Source organism: Prenolepis imparis, unplaced genomic scaffold (assembly GCF_030444845.1).
Source record: "Prenolepis imparis isolate NDT839.2.m4 unplaced genomic scaffold, iyPreImpa1.0 SCAF_8, whole genome shotgun sequence".
NCBI classification, from domain to species: domain Eukaryota; kingdom Metazoa; phylum Arthropoda; class Insecta; order Hymenoptera; family Formicidae; genus Prenolepis; species Prenolepis imparis.
The window spans coordinates 12,434,516-12,455,020 of record NW_028141166.1 but is presented as its reverse complement, the minus strand read 5'-3'; the positions used below and the strand labels follow the sequence as shown (position 1 = coordinate 12,455,020).

General features: G+C 42.7%; 1 protein-coding gene across 1 annotated transcript in view; it reads right to left on the bottom strand.

Moving 5' to 3' along the window:
- Nucleotides 1-20,505, bottom strand: part of LOC145940024 (uncharacterized) — a 298,072-nt gene that overhangs the window by 58,978 nt on the left and 218,589 nt on the right. Inside the window, exons 11-12 of the mRNA XM_083044795.1 lie at nucleotides 15,428-15,628; nucleotides 15,297-15,338 (exon numbers count right to left, since the gene is read on the bottom strand). The gene's annotated coding sequence lies outside the window, so the exon portion shown is untranslated. The remainder of the gene's footprint in view (nucleotides 1-15,296; nucleotides 15,339-15,427; nucleotides 15,629-20,505) is intronic.

The window sequence follows — 20,505 nt, the reverse complement described above, 5'->3', positions numbered from 1 at the left end:
GAGACCACGTTTGAAACAGTCTGTTACACTTTTCAAGTCATTATACTCGCTGCGCGAACGCGCACTTAGCTCGTGTGGTTGATTGCAAACTACCACCTGGAGGAGCCGAAGATGGAAAATCGGGGTGCGTTCCCCCGCACCGCCCTCTGTAACTTGTTGCACATGTGAATTTCCATTGTATATATTTTACGATACATTTTGCAATAATATACGCTCACTGGACACAATATTACGTCAATAAGTGAGGACCGATATGTAAATAGGATTTACACGCATTTGAAAACAAAAATGTATCTGAAATATTCATTTCATCAAAAGTTTAGATTTGTTTGTACGTAAATCAAAACATTATCAAAAATATTATTGTATAAATTGTCACAATTTCGCAGTCGTTACGCAAGGACTATATTTATCAAAAGTATACGAGCACGAATAATGCGAATAAAAGAAATTATGTGCACAATGCGACCGTAACGAAAGAATAAACATGTTTTCTTCGAAAATCGATGTAAATAACATTTTTGCGCTTCGATTCTTAATGCGGGGTGTGATGCGACTATTCTCGGGAGTACGATGACATAGGCGGTATAGAGGAAAAGGATTATATACATCGTTAACGCGCGCTGATACGGCGGAAGGCAAGCCATCTATTATTTCAGCCGTCAATGAGATGTGTCAGCGTTGACGGATGTACGTCACCCGCGGTGTTCGTCTGGCAGACGCGGCCGACTATCCCGCGAGGGAAAAAAATCCCGGAAAAGTGGAGGAGAGGCGTCGACAAAGTGAGAATTAATATTCAATCGCATTAACGAATCGTCGCTGGCGACGCCATCGTTATACCAACGGCGTACACACATCGGGGAACAAGGGGGCGCCGACGGGGGACTCTGACGTGGCGGATGGGGGCAGCATCATGCGGGGAACAAACAGAGAGAGAAAAAGTAAAAGAGAGATAAAGAGAAAGAGAGAAAGAGAAAGAGAAAGAGAGAGAGAGAGAGAGAGAGAGAGAGAGAGAGAAAGAGAGAGAGAAAGAGCGAGAGAGAGATTGGGAATGAGGTGAGGGGGTGCTACTGGAACAACTACCCCCCGCGTCGTTTCATCTCGCTCCGAGTGCGACGCCAAATGAAAATACCGAAGGACAATGGAAATACTAATGATTGATTGGATACGAAAAAGAATTATAATTGAAAAAAACGCGGAGCGCCAGCCAAAAAAAAAGCGGTGGCAGCGCGAGGGTGGGACGAGGAGGAAAAGGGGATGGGGATGGGGGTAGGAGGGAGAGAGGAAAGAGAAGGCGATCGGAGGGAAAGAGAAGGCGCGCGAACTATTGGGAATAATATATCAATACCCATCGAACCCACGCATACGAATGCGACGGTTCGGCGAGGGTGCCTGCTCGGGGGTAAGGGGCGCCGGGGTTCGCTCGATCGGCGGGGGCGGGCACGAAGGGGTACGAGGGCGTTCGGAAAGAGTAAAAAATATTACACCCTCACATACTGGCGCCGCATCGCGGATGAAACGGGCACTGACCAATACCAATAACGGGCGGCACAAAAGAATGGCCGGTCGGTGTGCGAAAAACAGACCCACACAGTGCGACCTATCCGGCTCCTCGCTGCTTCGGCGGCATTATAGCTTTTCACGTACCTGGTGGCTCCTCGATACAACAGCGATCGGCTCGTCGGGCCGGTTCGTTTGAAGGAAATTTCGACGCGGTCATGCGGCGCCTCGACCGGGCGAGGAAGTCCCGTGGAAAAATTAACCCTTGTAGTGTCGCGGCTTTTTTTGGCACGTTAAGTGCAGCCCTAGGGGAGAACGACTGCTCCTCTCCCTCAATTTTCGTTTCGGATTTTTGTATCTTTGTTTGCGCGGACCAGTCGCGAAGGAGACGTAGTATATCGTCAAGCTCATCTTGATTGAATGGCAGTCGTAAACGGGACGATCGTTGAGAAAACTCGTCATCATATAAATCGGCAATATTATTTTACTTATTATACCCATGTTAAAGCGAATTTAATACATACAACATAAAAAGATAAAATTATATATTATTTATATGAATTAGCCAAGAATCGAATACATTAATTTAATCAACTGTAATTGTTTATCGATTTTAGATAAAGTATTCTAAAATTGATTGACCGACATATTGTATCCTTAAAATATGTATATTAAGCTTTTCTTTTCTCGAGATAATATTAGTCTCTTTATAGATGAGAATTTACTATTATTTGGAGAGAGTTATTTAATAATAATTATTAATTTTTAAAATGATGTTTGTATATAATACCATATTTCTTCTTGTTTCTCGCAATTGGGTGCATAATATGAACTATATCTTAGCAGTATATCACGTAATTTACGATTTAAAATGTATATCTCTTCATGCAGTATATGATTCGCGAAAATGATTCGAGTCGAAACGCTACAAGATTCCTGACGCTCTACAACGTCGAGGCGTTCTCCATCGCGCCGACCATCCGCTGGTGACGGGTGACACCGATCACCAGTCCACGCAGCTGTCTTGTTCGCTGACTTGTTCCGGGCAACCCTGTAGATGCCACGTAGCACAGGATGGGTGGATACGAAGCGCGCGTTTAGCATTTGAAAAAAGCGCTGGCCGGGCGCGACCAACTCTCGCCCGAATCTCCCGTATACCCGCACAAACAAAAGGCTACATTTAGCATTAAAAAAGCACGCAGACCGGCGCGGTCGTGCCGCGAGCAGGGTGAGGAGGAAGAGTCAGTCGGGAAAGAGGAGGGAGAGGGTGGAAAGGGACACAGGGATGGGAAACGTGCAGACTTGATGCCGGTTACTCTCATCTCCGCGGCCGGACGTGCGGCTCTACTTCGTCCGCGCGTTTTGGTCCGAGAGCAGCGAGGGAAAAGCGACAACAGATAGAACCGATATACGCGAGAGGGTAAGAGAGCGCGAAGGGTGGAAGAGGAACGAAACAGGAGGCCGGTCGCGTACCAGGCCACGAGGCCGGTGGTGCGAGGGTTTTGGGATCGGGGCAGAAGTGGTTGATGCATTGGGACAAACACATTTGGCATTAAAACAGCTCTCCGACACTACGAGTCTGCAGGAGCAACGTCCCACCGGCAACGATGCTGCCGGTAGAGCGACCGCGTTGCTGAACGTTGCTGAGCGCGCGCGCTTTACGCATTGCGTCCTCCTCTCTCTATCTCTCGCTTCTCTTTCCTGTGGTCCATCGCTATCTCACTTCCTGTTCCAACGGATCTCCCTGTCGAAAGACAAAGGACACCGATGGGTGCTTCTCTTTCTGTCACCTTTCGCGAGCCGAGCCGATGCGATGCGCGCGAAACGTTGTACGCGGAGTAACACACGTCCGTGGTAGTTGCGCGCGTGTGTTTGTACCTATCAATCGTGTTCGGGGGCTGCATTTTTTCTCGTCCACCACGAGCGGGCCTCCGCGCCGGAACGTGAGGCGGAATGAAAATAGAAGTGCAGTAACGTCGATGGAAAAAAAAAAAAAAAAAAAAGAAAAAAAAAAAAAAAAAAAAAAAATGATCGGAGCCCCGGGCCGTGCGACGGCATTTTGACGACGACCACGACGGCGCGAGGATGCACCACGGGGATGCATCCGCGATAGCGCTGAGGATGCTGATTTTGGGCGGGATTGTCGGCGTCGCACCGATTTCTTTTTACAGGAAGACAGCTGGATATACATATGTATTTGCACTCGTGCAACAATTATAGCTTTACCATAAATTAATTAAAGCTCATGGCGAAAAGAGGACATTTCTTGTCAAATTTAGTATTCGTCTGTTCAAAAAATATCTTTGACAATCAAAAAGAAGCGAAAAAATTTTAATGCAAAATATCTTCAGTATCTTGTATTACACTGACTACCGATCGTAATATTACGTTACATTGTAATAATCTGGAATGCGTAATAATGATTATATCTTTCGGGATAACTTTACATAATGCGGTACTAAACTTGGTACATTATATAATGGATGAAAATGTTTCGAGTTTAACTCATTTCATTTGCGATATATTATAACACGCGCATAAATCACATGTAATTTATCCCGTACACATTACGTCACTATATTATATGAATTTGCGCGTTGATTTACCCGAAAACGAAAACGAAACGATCGAACGATGAACCTACATTTTTGCCGATCATATAATCAACAGTTTCATCTTTCAAATCTCGCTCGCACCTCGTCGAGCTTCGATTATATTACGCGTAATTAGTATAACTTTAGAAGCGTCAGGCGATAAAGCATTATCGAACGTAACGAAGGATGGCGTATCGGGAGATTGGAGAGGAAGAGGCAGAAGAAGATGAAGAAGAATAAGAAGAAGAGGAAGAGCAAGTAGGGAGCCCGTTCAGCTCTCTCCTCTCTGCCTCCTTCGGATAATTAAAAATAATCCCCGCGGCCCTTTACTCCTTTTTCGCGGCTCATTAAATCGACCATAAATTATGCATCGAAAATTACGGGCAGGGCCACCGAATATCGGTACCAAGCGCGGACCCCCGACCGGCATAATAAGCAATTTGTAATCAAGAGGCGTCGTACGGGTGTTATAGTTAGTAAGAAATCCAATGGAGGTCCCTCCCCCTCCCCCTCAACCCTTGTTCCGTCCCGTCCACGGACTGTCAGCCGAGGTAGCCGCGGAGAGGCAGGGGCGAAGGCAGACGCGTAAAAAGAATTGCAAATTGCGAATTAGCATTATGTCCCGTCTACTCAAATCGTTATTATCCCGGACGAGTTCTGCGCCGCACCGCTCTTCGCCCGTGCCTCGCCCCCGGGGATGCGCTTTGTCGTGATACTCGGCGCAAATCGGATTCACGTCGCTTCGGGAGAGAGGAGTACCGAGGCATCCGGTTAATACGGGGCCAGGAGGAACGGACGAAAATTAAATATCGCGCGTATCTGCGGTGCGTTCGCCCGTGCCGCGCGCGCTACGCCGCGAAAAATAGCCGGTAAACCAGCAAGAAACCGCACGCGGTTCGCCGCGGGTGCCTCGTATCGACCGCACGAAGAATCTCTGCGCGATCGGCCCGATTTTCCCGACTTTCTAAGTCATTTTTCGCGCGCGATTAAAATTATTTTACAGTATCGAGAAACGTTCGCGATTAAAATTGAACGCGATAATTATTATTCTCCTCTGGTGATTTCCAAGATTTTAGTTAGCTAAAGTAGTAACTCTTTTGGTATAAGAGAATATGAAAAATCAGATTTCTCTCTTTCACATATAATTCATGTAATTTATGCTCTACGCGGAAAAGATTCATGCAAATATCGCGCAGATAATACATGGAGAATAAAAAAAGACACGCAAGCATAATTATGCAACCTATATAGCTCAATCGTATTGTGCTTTTGTGTAAAACAGTAAACGCGTATCGACAGATAAAGCTCCGTTACATGCGCATATATTGCGAAATGTGCATGCCGTGTATAAATGAATAAAATATAACGTAAATTTTTCTTTCGCATTAATTATCTTTCGCATCATGAGCATAGTATCGGTCTGTTACGTAATGGCAGGTCTACTGAATGTAATATTAATAAACAACTGCGTGTATATATGTATATATAATAATTAGTGATATATTACCAAACAAAAAAAAAATGATACATTGTTACGAGTTTATCAGTTTGATAAATACGTTGCCATCCCCATTATTACGATATTGCGTGTGTAATAATTTAAAAAAATTGAATTTCGTAAAACGTCTTTGTAAAGCAAAAAATGTCCTGATAATAGTTTGTTATATTATGTTAAAATTGCATGAAAAAATTTTTTTTCATTTCACGTGGAACTGCGTTTTAAATTTATTTTTTAAACGAATAACAATGTAATAATAAAAAAAATGGTCGACGAGAGCGGGGAGCTTAAATCTTGAAAAAAAAAGAGATAAAAGAGAAGAGAAGGAAGAGAAGAGAGTAGAGAGAAATGAGATGAAAAATCGCATTGCTTGCCACATATTTTCGCGTTATGCGTATCAGATTAGTTAAACAAGATACAAATGCCGTACACGCGCGGCGGTTAATCGTACAGCGTTTATATCGGCGGCATTATTCAATCTATCGGATCGATCATATGTATCCGCGCCTGATAAACGCGTAAACGTTATGAAAGCACTTTGGGTATTGATGTTTACTTTGAAAAACAGGATTAAAACGGGTATCGTGGAAATTCGGTTGATGGAGGAACCGGCGGCGACCGTGTCTCTCGTTGGACCGAATTTAAATAGTGGCCCAACCATATTATTGTATTAATAAATGGAATTAGCGAAACAGTAAAGTGCTTTTAACGGGCGGTGTCTATCCTGACTTCTCTAATATGACAAATACACTACAGTGCTCCGCCGGTTTCGGCGTTCTTGCATTCATTAAATGACGGTCGCAATGCGCCTCGTGGTTATTAATGGCACCGCGTCAGAATCAATTTTCATTTGTTGAATACTTATGTACGGCGCAATCCAATTTGCACTGTTCCCCGTGAAACCGTCCCACACCGCGCATTTTACCGTAATTGAAAGCCCTCGAACGCTTCTGACGCCTGAAAAAATACATACATAAAGAAAAAAGGGCGTTCATATATATAGAGCTAGTTCGCGTTTGTACCAACGTGACGGTCAGTTTTATTTGAAGATAACTTTGAATATAAATGCGCAATATACTATTCTTTTCGCGAGACGTTAATTATTTGAGATAAATATTTATTTATTCCTCGTCATATGTAAAATTAAATAAATCCGAGACAAAGTTTATTGGACTCTCGTCCAATATTTATAGTACGGTATATCGGTAAAAAATTAATAAACCAACTTTGTCAGAAGAAGAGGATCAATTACAGTGGTCTTCGCGTCTTTTCGCGGAGTTTATCAACTCTTGATAATATTAGGGAAAGTTTCGAAAGTCGCTCTCCCCTCTGGAGATAAAAAAAACCAAGATACATCTCGCGGATCTCGATATTTGCCAAAGTTGCACAGTTGACGAAATAAAGCGGCCGAGAATAATACTCTTCCTTCGTAACCCCGGACGAATCAGCGGAGCGGCACTGGATCTCGAAGAAACCTAATTAACTCTGCGCTTTGGAATGAAATTATTTTTGCGCGGTCGCCGTGAAAAAAAGAGAAAGGGAGAGAGAAGAGGAGCGAAAAACGACGGCGAGTAAAGATGACGACGACGTCGACATCGACGGCGACGACGACGGCGAGAACGACGACGAAGAAGGAGGACCAGAAGTAGATGGTAGGGCGAAATGCGCCGAGCTCGAAACTACCAAACTACTTTTCAAGCTGCCCCCGCGGCCCTGGCAAGATTATAATTAAAACGTCGCGCGGCTCTGGATAATAAATTAATGCATAATTAACATAGCTAATTATAATACCGGCTGAAATTTTTCTCGTAACTCGTAACACACTGGTCTCTCGCATGCGGAGGCAGTGCAGCCCGGTAATTTATGATCGGACATGAAAAATTACCGTCTCGGGGGGGGGGGGTTTAATCATCCTCGGACCCCTTTCCCCTTTCTTCCCTCCTTCCCCTCGCACGCGGCTGCTCCACCGCTGGCCTTCCGCTAACGAACGCTTGCGAACCATTGCGTCTTTACCTCCTTCCCGCGCGCCACCCTCTCTTATAGCTGGACTTAATAACTTATTATAATGCAATGCGTCGTGCGTGGGTATCTTGCGAAATGTGGTGGCGCGCACGAAGGAGGGAAAACCAGCTCTGCAAGTGAAACGTACCAACGATGGAACGATAAGACGCGTAATGAAAAATAAAAAAAAAAAGGAAGAGACGTTTCAAATATAATTTAAAGGATTTTTACAATTATTGTATAATGATTAATCTTTAACAGGTGTGTGTTTCGCGATAGTATATATACATATAATGCAATGTAATAAAGTAAGCTGATGCGATCGGATGAGATAGCACGTTATAATTATCCTTCGATAGTGACGGTTAATAAAGAGACGCGCGTTCAACGATCTACTACAACAATCCAGGGGCTACTACTGTAATGAGAGGATGGACATCGAATTCGGGCGATAAAAAACTTTCCGTACGGGCGCTTATGCGCGCCACAGCGGTGCAACACGAAGCGTCTGTTAATTGACTTATAAAAAGCTTAAATAATTAAATTAGCATTAAAAGCCGCCGCGAGGCGGCCCTCTGGCCGTCGTATAATTCAACATTGTGCTTTTTTCGTACCGCTGGCAGTAACGTGAAAGCTGCCGCTGGTCTTTTTCAAAGCGAACCCACCGCACGCGCGTTAATTCATTAGTCGTTGCTATACATCGTTTCGCGAAAACTTCCTGGTTTTTAGATTCTCTCTGTCACACGGTTTCAAACGATACAACCGCACACCGGCGATTCTGTAATAATTTATTACGTAAACGAGTCACTTTTCTTCGTACACCTCGATGCGCGTTACATAGATTATCGTTTATTATTCTTCGTATCGGTGCAGCGATAATAATCATTTCAATCACACTTTTGTCGCTTCTCTCAGACTCATCAGAATTGCAAAAAAAAATGTACCTTCTCTGTTGAAACTATCGATCTCTATATTCGAACTATTTATGTGCTATTTCCTTTTTTTTGCAGAAATACATAATCGAGGGATCTAGAGAGAGAGAGAGAGAGAGAGAGAAAGAGAGAAAGAGAGAAGGGGTCGTATAAATCTACACGTCGCCCCGCGATTGAACGATCCCCCAAAGCATCGCTCTTCCCGAAATCTGCGGAATCATCGGCCATTATCCTGAGCCGAAATCGCGCGATCGCTTAGCCTCGGACGCAACTCGAATGCAGTAGCGTCGTAGTAATTTGTCCGTGTTATTCGAACCGGTCGTGAGGTCGCTACCGCGATCCGGTTTCCTGTTCCTCCTGTTCGCTCCCCATCGGGTGCGACCGAAAATGCAGACAAATGAGTTAAAAAACGCAGTTGCAACGCCTCGCCGTGGCGAACGTCGGCGAGGGCGGCGTTGCCGACGATTTGACATTGTCGAAAGTTAATCAATGCCCTCCGGCACATACATACGCGCGCGGATACATACGTATCGCGAGGATCAAGCTCACAATCGCAAGGGAGAAACGTTTGGGCCCGCTCTCTTTCTCTCTCTCTCTCTCTTTCTCTCTCTTTCTAGCGTCGTTTCGTCAATTTTTTAAAATTAAATCACTATCTGTCCTTGTTAAACGCGCTTCCCGGGCACAACCGGTCTCCACCTCCAACTCGCTGTCATGCCCTGCACTCCCCATTCCTCCCATCGTGGCTTCGCTCGTACGTCGATCCACGTGCTGCGCCTAATGACAGACAGTTGCCGGCCGAAAAAAGTGTGTAAATCCGTGGTGGAACGGCCGCGAGCGAGCGAACGAGTAAAAAGGGTCAAAAAAAGGGAAGAGAGAAAGAGGAAGAAGCATTGGAAGCGCGCGGACGAGAGTCGCGTAAGTGCAGCGAGTTGGGAGAGGGTGGATTTGGAGAACGAGAGAGAGAGAAAGAGAGAAACATAGGGAGAAAGAGAGAAATTGAAAAAAAAAAAAAAGAGAGAGCAAGAGAGAGAGAGACGGTTCCATCGTGCCCGTATATAGATGGCGGCTCGGCCGAGCGGCCATTCCGGTAAAACGCACCGGAATAAAAATAATGGCTGGAAATGGACACGGGGTAGGTATCCCGGCACCTCGTCATTTTTTTCTATTAGCCGAAACTTACAAACACCCGGGGCTTCCGGCCATTTCGGCCGACCCCGCAGACCGCCAAACTGCTCTGCCGGCCGTGTCCGTGCGGCCGTCGAAATTCGAAGCGCCGCGGCCTGTTGTTACCCCTCGCCCCCCTGTCGTCTGTCCTTCCGCCAACCCACTCTTTTCCCCCCTTGCTGAAAACGGTGGCCATATTTTTTTTCGAGCAACGAGAAGGAGCCCGGGCACCGCTCGCGCCCGCGATTAAAATGTCATCCGCGTTCTGCAAATGACGCTTTTTTCCGCGGCGCTTTCGGCGTGTCGAGAGCGCGCGACGGAAAGAGAGAGAGAGGAAGAGGGTGAGACGAGGTAAACATGGAGCAGAGGGATAATTCAACCACTTCGTTCTAGTTATTAATGCCTCCGCTGTGACGGGGAAGTATTTAAACCGCGCGGGTCTTTAAATATTTTAACTCGGGCTATTTTTTTCTGCCGGCGAAAGGATCGACGCGCTCTAGCGCGTTCCCGACGATTGCGCGTCATATATTTGCCCGCCCTACTTGTCTTTCGCGTTTTGCTCGGTTGTTTTTATCGCTCGTAAAATAACAGTTTTTATTTAAAATAACGTTTACCAAATATAATATACGGCGAGGAATATGTTAGAATATAAATGGTTGATAAAAAAAGAAAACAAATAAAGAAGAAAAAATTGTACCCAAATAATGCGATTCTGTTTTTCATATGCGGTGTATCTTGAAGGGCGGGGGAATGATTGTCGGTCGCTAAGTCTTAAAATCACAATACAAGACTGGTAAATTCTTCGCGCCTCGTCGAGACAATTTCCACTGGACAAGAATGAGACATCGAGTGAGAACGGTTTCGCGGTAAACTCCAGTAAATCCAGCATCCGGTCCACTCATTCGTATGCGAACCGAACCTCAAGACATATGCGTAATGTACGCGTTTCGTTAAAATGTTCCGAGCAAGGGCCAGGCAAATTATGCACAATTAACGTCAGTCAGTAATGTTCTCTTACGCCGTATCTTTGTCCGAGAAAATATTTACGCATAATTCGGTCTGTAGTAATTTTACGCGCGCATATACATACAAATTTTTTTATAATTATGCACAGCAACGTCCGTCTCTTAGAACGCCCAATTTTCTTCTTATAGTCTTACAGAAATCTGAATACTGTACAGAATCTTAAAATATTATATCTACTTACTTTTAATAACTATGATTTTGAAAAACAAAAAATATTTTAATAAGAAATATATTATTTTTATCACGATAAAATTTATTATGATGAGATAGCTAGCAACTGTTTCGTCTATTAATTAATAGAAATATTTTAATGGAAGATATCCCAAAAAGGATTAAATAGTGCTTTAATATATTATCGATAAAATTAAGTGCGTCAAAGATAGCCTGATCGATCTCTCGATCTATGCATCAGCCGATCCGGCCGTAATTCGTACGATACGCGCAATGACTATCTAGCGTCCATCATCGCTCGTAGGCGCTCACTCAAAGTGACTCATCAGTAGGAAACAGCGCGTCGATGGCCACCCTCTTACGTTCGAATTGACGTTAATATTACCGGGGCTGCGAACGCAATCGGCCGACATAATAACCGTTTTAGGCGGCTCTCTGACCCGGCGATTCGCCTGGCTGCTGCGACTCCATCGTTTAAGTGACGTTAGCGTTGCAAGGTCCGTAGCATTAGCTTTGACTCGTTTAACTCGATCAAAGAGAGAATATATCCTTTCTATGCAAGAAATATTTATATTCGCCTGTTGAAATATTCTACTTTTAACGTAAGTCATTAGTAAAATGTTTGAGGATTAGTTACGTCTGATATGCGTTTGGAAATCTTACAAGATCTTAAATTAAAAGGATAATTATAATCGTAGAATTTTATCTATAATGTCAAATATCTTTATCATATTAATAAAATTTAAAAAATCTAAAAATTTTTTCCAAATATTTTACGAATGCAGAAAGAAAAATTTCGAGATACAATTTACGAAGAAAAATTGCGAGAGAGAAGGACCCTTCGTCAAATTGTCGAATTCACGCGGTCATCGTCGTCGTCGTGCGGTACAATGAATCTTTGGAAAAAGCAAAGACTCTCTCTCCGCAGTGTCCCGTCGACTTGAAACGCAAATCTGATTGGCTCATGAATATTAAGTTCGGCCCGCAATTATTATCTGCGTTATAAATCGGGCGACTTGCCTCGCCTGCCTTTCTCGCAGCCAGCCTCGCTGGACCAGGCCGGCCGTTATTATCCGCGTTCACACACATATTCACGTGTACCATCACGGACACAGACTCATCGGCCGCAGGCTCATACACATACTCCCTCTCCTCTTGTTCGCGTCTGTACGTCCGTGCACCTTCACGCAACGTTCGCGATTACCCCCAAGTGTTAATTACTAATCTCGCCTCTGCTAATTATAATTAACGCCTTTCGGCCTGGGTTGCCCGAACGATCGTGGCCGGTATACGTTGCAAAAGGAAAGGACAGATCGGTGTGAATCGAGTTGTGTTCTTGAGTTCATCTCCGTAAAGGAGATCGGTTGAATGGTTGCGACTTCGATGGGAATCGCGAGCGAATGTCGGACCGGTTTCGCGCTTCTCACGGATTTCACACGATTTTCACACGAGAGGAGAAGTGAAACGGACCATTGCAAATTTTTGCGTAATAAAGGAAACCAAAGTCTCTTTGAACGTAATTTGGATTCGATGCAACGGCCGCGCGGTTACCGCAATGAGGTTACACGAATATTTTTTCTTTGTTCCATTGGATCCACATCACAATCTAATAAAATAAAATTTATAAAAATTTATAAAATTTATAAAATATTTATATTATTTTCCGGTAAATTAAAATTTGTAATAATTTCTTCAAGAGTCAACAGTTTACAATCTTGCTGTTGTAGCGGAATTGATACACGAACCAATATAGATCTTAAAACGAAATATATCGATCTTGAAAAGAAGAGATTAACAATAAGCCTGTCAAAAGAGAGAGGCGACAATATTCATAGGTATCTATATATATGTCGCGAGTGAATTGATATGCGACCGCCACATTGCGTTTTCGCAGGAACGCATTAGGCTCGCACGTCACATTATCATCGGCATTTGGGTCTGTGAGCGAAACCTACCAGAGGACTACCTGCTGCCGTCGTGGCGCGTCTCTCGGCAGCTCCCGCGGCACTATAAGCCCCGGTACCTCATTAAAATATGCAAATACACAGTTCTCTCTCGGGTCGTCCGTTCCGTTTCCTTGGCCGCTCCGCGCCACTACTTCTCCCTCACGCGCGTATGCGTCGAAATGTTTACGATCACGGCGAAATTAAAAGTACCGCTAAAATATTGCCCCTAATACGTATGTGGTCGCTGCTGCTATCCGTTGCCGTCGCGTCGTTCATCCTGGACCCTCTGCAGCTTCCCCTAAAGCCAAGCCCGCTACCGTTGCTGCTCTCGGAACGATGGCACGCAAGACTAAAAGACTGACGACGCTCCCTGAAAATGAGTACGAACTCCCACAGCCGGTTGGTGACACTTTGCGGGTGCGTAATTTAGTCCAGGTTTTTTTCCCCGACGTACACGGCGCCGATTGCTCCGGTCATTAGTTAAATTAGGCTAACGATCGCGAGACGCGTCGCCTTATCTCTATCGAAAAGCGAACTAAAAATAAATCAGAGATAAATCCTACGGGAAGAACGTTAAACTTCATCGGCATTCGAGATAGTCCTCGATAGGATTCGTCGTCTATCTTGCATAAAATTAATTTGTACAACTTCGATTGTATCGATGTGTATCCGAAAATATTTTCACGAAATGTTCGTCGAATTTCGACCTCAGTTGATTGTTCCATTGATTCATCAACAAAATCCTCGGCAAGAAGGACGAGTCAAGGATTTAACTGCTATACGTTCCGAATAACGGACGATCGCGATAAACAAGCTCGAATTGATTTACGAAGGAGACATGAGTGCGTTGCAGCTCGGAGGATTGCTGGAGGAAGATGCTGGGTGACGAACAAAAGGAGGAGGAGTAGAATGTTTTGAACATCTTGAGGCGGACCTTGAGGTGCGTCGCGCGCTTTTCGAAAACTCTCGCTGCAATTCCATCGCGAAACGTCGGAGCCCGATTGGCCGGCAACTCTCCGGTGCATACCGAGAATCCGTCGTGCGTGCAACCGCGATGATTTTTACGATCTCGATCCGCTAACGAGTAGTCCAACGCCTATTCCATCGGGAGTCTTATGCGGCGATAATTCTTCATTATCGTATATTGTTGCGCGACGGTGTCGAGCGTGCGCTGCCTGCACTCGTCTAAGTCGCAGAATGCCTCTCCGGGGTTGTATATATGTACGCGTCGAAATGTTTTTTTTTTCTCTTTGTTACATTAGACCGCATTGCGAAGTAATCAGAACGCGCTTTTAATTGCCATCGTTTTTGTCAGGCTAAATTTGACGTTTATGAGCGGACAGTAACGCGGCCGGCGGATCCGGATGAATAATCAGCCACAAAGTAGTCGATACGAATTCAGTATTCATTACGACGCTACCTGTCTGCCGCCCGTTTCTCCTTGGCGAGGTTAAAACGAGCTTTGAGTGACGTAGCAGCTTGAGTTTTTTTTCATTCGAATTAATTGTATGAGAGAATAGTCGTATTCTCGTGTAATTAAAACGATGAATGATATTAGAAACTTGCATCGGCAAGCAGTTCAAAGTGTTAAAATTTTTGATAGTATTATGATTAAATGAAAGGCATAGAGAGAGAGAGATATATACAAAGAGCTAAAGTTTTACACGTTCATTAATAACCCTCCCAAAAAAGTATTTTAATGTCAAATGCATGGGATATATTAAAATGTCTTCATATCCTCCTTTTCTAAAAAAGATATGTAAAATCGATATTCGCATATATCGAAGTTTATTGTTGTCGCTCTTCCGCAAAGCTCATTGGCTCTCAAGATTCATGTTGTGCGTTATATTTGTAGCATCGAGAGGCTGTCATCGCGAGGGATAGCAGTTTGATAGTTTGTTCAAAATAAAATTAAATAAAATAATGATATTAGTTTTAAATAATATATTATAATACTTTAAATTAATATTTTTGACAGTTATCAGCTGATTTCTGTCAAAAAATATTAATCGCGGATAAAGTATTATAACATATTATTTCAAACATATTATTTTATTTTATTTTATTTTGAACAAACTGTTAAACTACTAATCCTCGTGATGACAGCCTCGATGCTACAAATATAACGCATAATGCGAATCGAAACAGTCAATCAGCATCGCGGAAAAGATGCAACAAAATACTTGCGAGAATCGACTTACAATTAATATGCCTTTTTTAGAAAGGGATGTTATAATATTTTAAATTCGATTAATATTTTTGACAATTATCAATTGATTTTTGTCAAAAAATATTAATCGCAAATAAGATATTATAACATATTATATAAAACATATTAATATTTTCATACATATTATATATATCAACATTATATGTATCAACTTTCGTACATATTATATATCGCTATAGAATTATCGCCATTATCGCTATAGAAATATTATAAAATAAATAATTTCTCACTCACCGATACGTGCAATAGCTGAGTTGTAGTGCAGCACACACTGATCTGAAAACAAAATATTCAAATTATGTTATGTGTGTGTCGAATATCTCATAAACAATGCAATTTAGAACAAATGTTTTTATTTCGCATACCTCGAAGTTGCTCCGCTGTCGCCTGATGCCTCCCCGGGCCTCCTCCTCCTCTCTTGGTCCTTCATAGCACTCACGACACTCGCCAAAATACGAATAATTACGATTTAATAACCGACACTTTACACGGCACTCCCGACGCGCGATACTTTACACGGCACTCCCGACACGATGCGTGAATCGCACTGTGTATCGCAATGCTACCTGTAACAAATAAAATACATACATATTAGAATAATCTTATTATTTCGCATTATAACATACACAATATAAATATGCAAACTAGAATTAACGATAAATATATCCACGGATCGCAACATATTCGCGCGCGTGAAAACAGATTAAGTTGGGTTATGTTGGCAAGAGATTTTTTGCATCGAATTTTTCGCGAAATGTGCGTTTCGAACAATTACGCCTACATATTAACGTTGAAATTATGATATGCGATTGATAAATATTACAATACAAAGGTTAGAAATCGTTTTTAACAATTATGCTTACTAATTAATCACAGCGGGACGCAGCTCCAACTGCCTGATACTCGCGGCGTTTCGGTAATGGCCAAAGCTACGAACATCGGCAACTTCACTCTAATAACGCGCGCGCGATACTATATACATGACTTAATATTAATAATTAATTAAAACTCGAAGGAGATTCGTTCGAAAAGATATAGCTTTAGAAAGAAAAAATATTAATCGAGAATAAAGTATTATAAGATTATTTACAACATATTACTATTTTATAACTTTTACCATATTATTATTTTAAAATTTAATTAGCAAATTAAAACATACACAATATAAATATAAATATGTAAGCTAAAATATTTAATTAACAAATTTTTGCTTTATTAATATTTTTTGATAGAAATCAGCTGATTACAGCGTTAATTTGCTAATTAATTTTTAAAATAATAATATGTTATAAAAATTAAAATAATGTTTTAAATAATATATTATAATACTTTAAACACGATTAATATTTTTGACAGTTATCAGCTGATTTCTGTCAAAGAATATTAATTGAGAATAAAGTATTATAACATATTATTTACAACACATAACTAGTTTAATTTTTTACCATATTATTATTTTAAAATTTAATTAGCAAATTAATGCTTTAATCAGCTGATTTCTGTGAAAAAATATTAATCGAGTTTAAACAAACTTTATATTATTTTTAAAGAAATATCATTTTTTAACATAAAACTGAAGAATGGCGCGCACGTATATAGTGCGCGCTTGTATTGTTCTAGTAATATGATAATAATATTTTGAAACAAGCGACGCAATATCGATAATATAATTTTGCCGCTTCGGATGAAGCTCATTTCAGGCGTCGTCGGAACGACATTTTCAAGGATTAATAATCGGAGTATTAATCTGCTCTCGTTGATTATATATTTATTAATGAGCGCAAAACGAGTTACTCAAGGAATGCTCCTTGAACGCGATCACAGAGGACAGCTGGCTGTAGTTTTCGTATTATGCGATTAAACATGATTTATTGCTGTAAATGCGCCTTCCGTGCTAGTAATTTCATCGGCACGTAATGGTATCTCTTAAAATAGAGAGAGAGAAAGAGAGAAAGGTGCGGGAGAGAAATAGAGGGAGAGAGAGTTCTATAGACAGAGAATCGAGCGTAACACAGTCACATGGACAAAGAAACGTATCCCTCCGACGACGTGCTAATTATGCGGAGCAAGCGCGACCTTCTTCGTATAACATTGAAACGCTTAATTTGGACGGGTTCCCAATTGCTCGCCGCGATATAAATGCCACGACAAGTCGCGACGAAGGGTAGATGAGGTATGGCCTCGCATGCCTTACATTAACGCGCGATTTTATGACGCGACCATTCTTAATTGTAGCCTTAATGGCGCGCCCTTTCTGAAACATTGCGTTTGGTTTTCTTTTTTATTACATGCCAGATGACCTAATCTTCGACCTTTCTTTCTATCTATCTTGACAATTGCGTGAAACATCTATGTTGCGGCTTTTGTGTAATATTAATTTATTTTGTAATTTATTTATTTTTATTTATTTATATTTGTTTTTTAGGACAATTATAAAATTCTTTAATCTCCAGTGAGAGAGACTCATCTGCGTGTTACCGGTGAGACGTCGCTTTTCGCGGATCATCGGCCCCCGCGGCACTGCGTTTCCACGGAAGCGACATAAATCTTTGTCGTCGCTGCCGCCGCGAGGAGTCTCGTACAGCCTCGAAAGCACTTAATCACAGTTACCCTTATTGAGCTTACAGATTTATCCACGCCCAGTAGCCTCGGTCCTATCATGCCGGGCGGATGATTACTCAGCTGCGTACCAAATGATGCGCAGGACCAAATTGGAAGGGTACAATAAAATGCTAGAGGCCACTTCATTATATATACCGTACTCATTATGCAACGCATTTAAATAATCCAGAACAGCAATCGGTATCCTTGCTTCCTGTGCGCGAAGTTATACCTCGCGCTGTGATAGCAGAAGAAACGAAGGAGACTCTCTCAAGTATACGAAAGCCCCTACTTTCATAATTGTGTGGTTGTAAAGAAGGATTTTGATCGCGGAAACCTGAAATTCGGAACCAACGAGAACGGGTTACGGTCGCGCGAAATCGCGTTAATAAGTCCCCGGCACGAAAATCGAAATTAATATCGCATCACCATTTATCTTACCAGCGGTAATTTATCCCGCTGCCTCTCTCTACCTCCCGAGAGGTTCTTCTCTCTATCCCCATCCCCATTCGTATCGTTGCGCGAATACTCCGTCGTCCTCGTTCTCTCCTCGGGGGTATATAAGCGGCGATTTTTGTTAATGCGTAATTGAATTTACGGAGCGTGTCTACTAGATTGTATCTGGGCTATAGATTTCAGCCGGGCGATAACCTTGGGAAGGCGTGGACTGCGGCTCGATTCAATTCCCATTTATAACACCGTCACATCGAAAGTGGCGCCGTAAGTATCTGCAGCCGATTGTAAATACACACGTGTCCTGCGGATCGCACACACGTGAGAGAGCACGTGTACGAGAGGGTAACACACAGCGCAGCGGTAAAATTCAATCAACTTCTTGCTTTTTTTTCTCTCTTCCTCACGCGTTTCACTCTCTTCCTCTTCCTTTCTCTTCCTCGTCCCTCTCTCGCTCTCTCTTCTTCAGCCCCGGCTCGACACTCCAGATCCCTCGTCAAATACTCGCAGATACTACACACGGACCCCGTCCCTTTCTCGTCATGCGCCGCGGTAGCGAGTTCCGCGCGCGCGGCCATCCTTGAGAATTCATTAATATTCGTCCTGTAATTGATACGTACCGATACCGATCGCGGGAAAAGGTATGACCTCGCTGAGCAAAAGTTAATAACCCTCGTTAATTTGCCGGACTTATTCACCAGTAATGAGTGAGCCGACTGCGTATAATAACTCGTGATCTTCGCTTCGATTGAGAAAAAGAGAAACTGTTCTGCGAGGACTGTTTAATGCTTGATTAAACAGGTGCATCGAATTTGTGATGGAGAACGAGCCAGCATTTGAGTCGATATAAAAAAGTGCCCCACTATCGAGATTTAAATATATATCTTAAAATTCAGGTACATATCTTGTATGATATCTTATATATTTTCAAATCTGCAAAATATCATCTTTTAATGCAATTGTTAAGAGGGCGGAAAATGTATAGAATTGCGTGATTTCCTTGCACATTTTCTCGAGCGATCTATACAAGAGTACAAAACTGAATTTTTTCAAATCTCTGATTATCATTTAACGAGGTAACACCTCGGGCAAATTGTCAGAGTCAGGCGTTCAGTCTCGGCGTCGCTTCTTGTAACGCAATAGCGCGTGGGCCGTGCGTAACGCGAATGTTAATTGTTTACCGATTATACTTTATGAAGGCTATCATTCAGGTGCCCTGCTAAGGCGTACACCGATTCGATATTTTCTAACGAGTACCCACCGCCGAGTGCACCGCCGCGAGATATCGACAACTCGATCGGCGAAGCCCGAGGCAGACATTGCCTTTCGAAATATTCTACGTGACTGTGACTTGAGCACGCCAGGCGGGGCACGTTAATTTCGTTATTACGTACGGTATTTCCGTTTTGAACTCAGATAAATATGAGCTAAATCGTAAATAAAGAGATGGATGATACTCGCGGATAAAAGAGAAACGCCATTGAAACAAGAGTCGAGTACAAATTCAAGACGTAAAACGCGAATGAAAAAAGTTATGCGAGTTTAAAAATAGAATAATTGCTAGTAACTAAAGCAGGTTGATGAGCTTGGTTACGTTCATTAAGGAGCCGGAATCAACCTCGATTAATTCTTACACGAAGGAAAACAAAGGATGCCATTTCTAGGAAAATTCGTGGAAAAATAAACTTCAGATAGAATCGAGAGATGAAATACAAAGCTACTCTTTTAAAATTTCCTCATTACAATATAATCCTGAATAAAATGTATTAGCTTGCAAATTGGAATGTGTTCGGAGATGTATCCACGGGGAAGAAATTCGTTCCGTCGTACCGGCCAATTTACCAGCAGTATCACCAAGACATATCGAAGTTCTAAATTCGCGATTTGCACCAAAGTTCGACACTGTTTGCGCAGCATACGCCACGGTTAGTTTGTCGGTGGTCACGTGAGACCAGGTCTCACGTCTTGTACTGATGCTATAGCTCACATTCTGTTGGCCGGACACTTGGCGACGACCCATCCCTCATCCCTGTCGTAGCTGTCCGAGCTTCCAGGTACTGTCCAGTCACTGAACTCTCGAGCAACTTCTGTTATTATAAGTTAACCCCAGACCCCCCATGCCTCCGACCCCACCAGCCTGCTCAGATTATGGCCATCAGCCAGGGACCCGAGATCTGGGTGATGCCGCGCCCAACTTCGCTTCGTTTGTATAAGGAAGCGTCTCAGGTCATCCGAAGAATAACACGTTCAACTACTTGTCCCTTCTTCAACGACTGGAAAGTACTTCACTAGCTTCGATTTCGATAGCTTCGAATATCTCCGTGTTTCTAATATTTTCTGTCCGATTTCACAATCCATACATGCATTTCCAATAAGAGAGAAATCATAT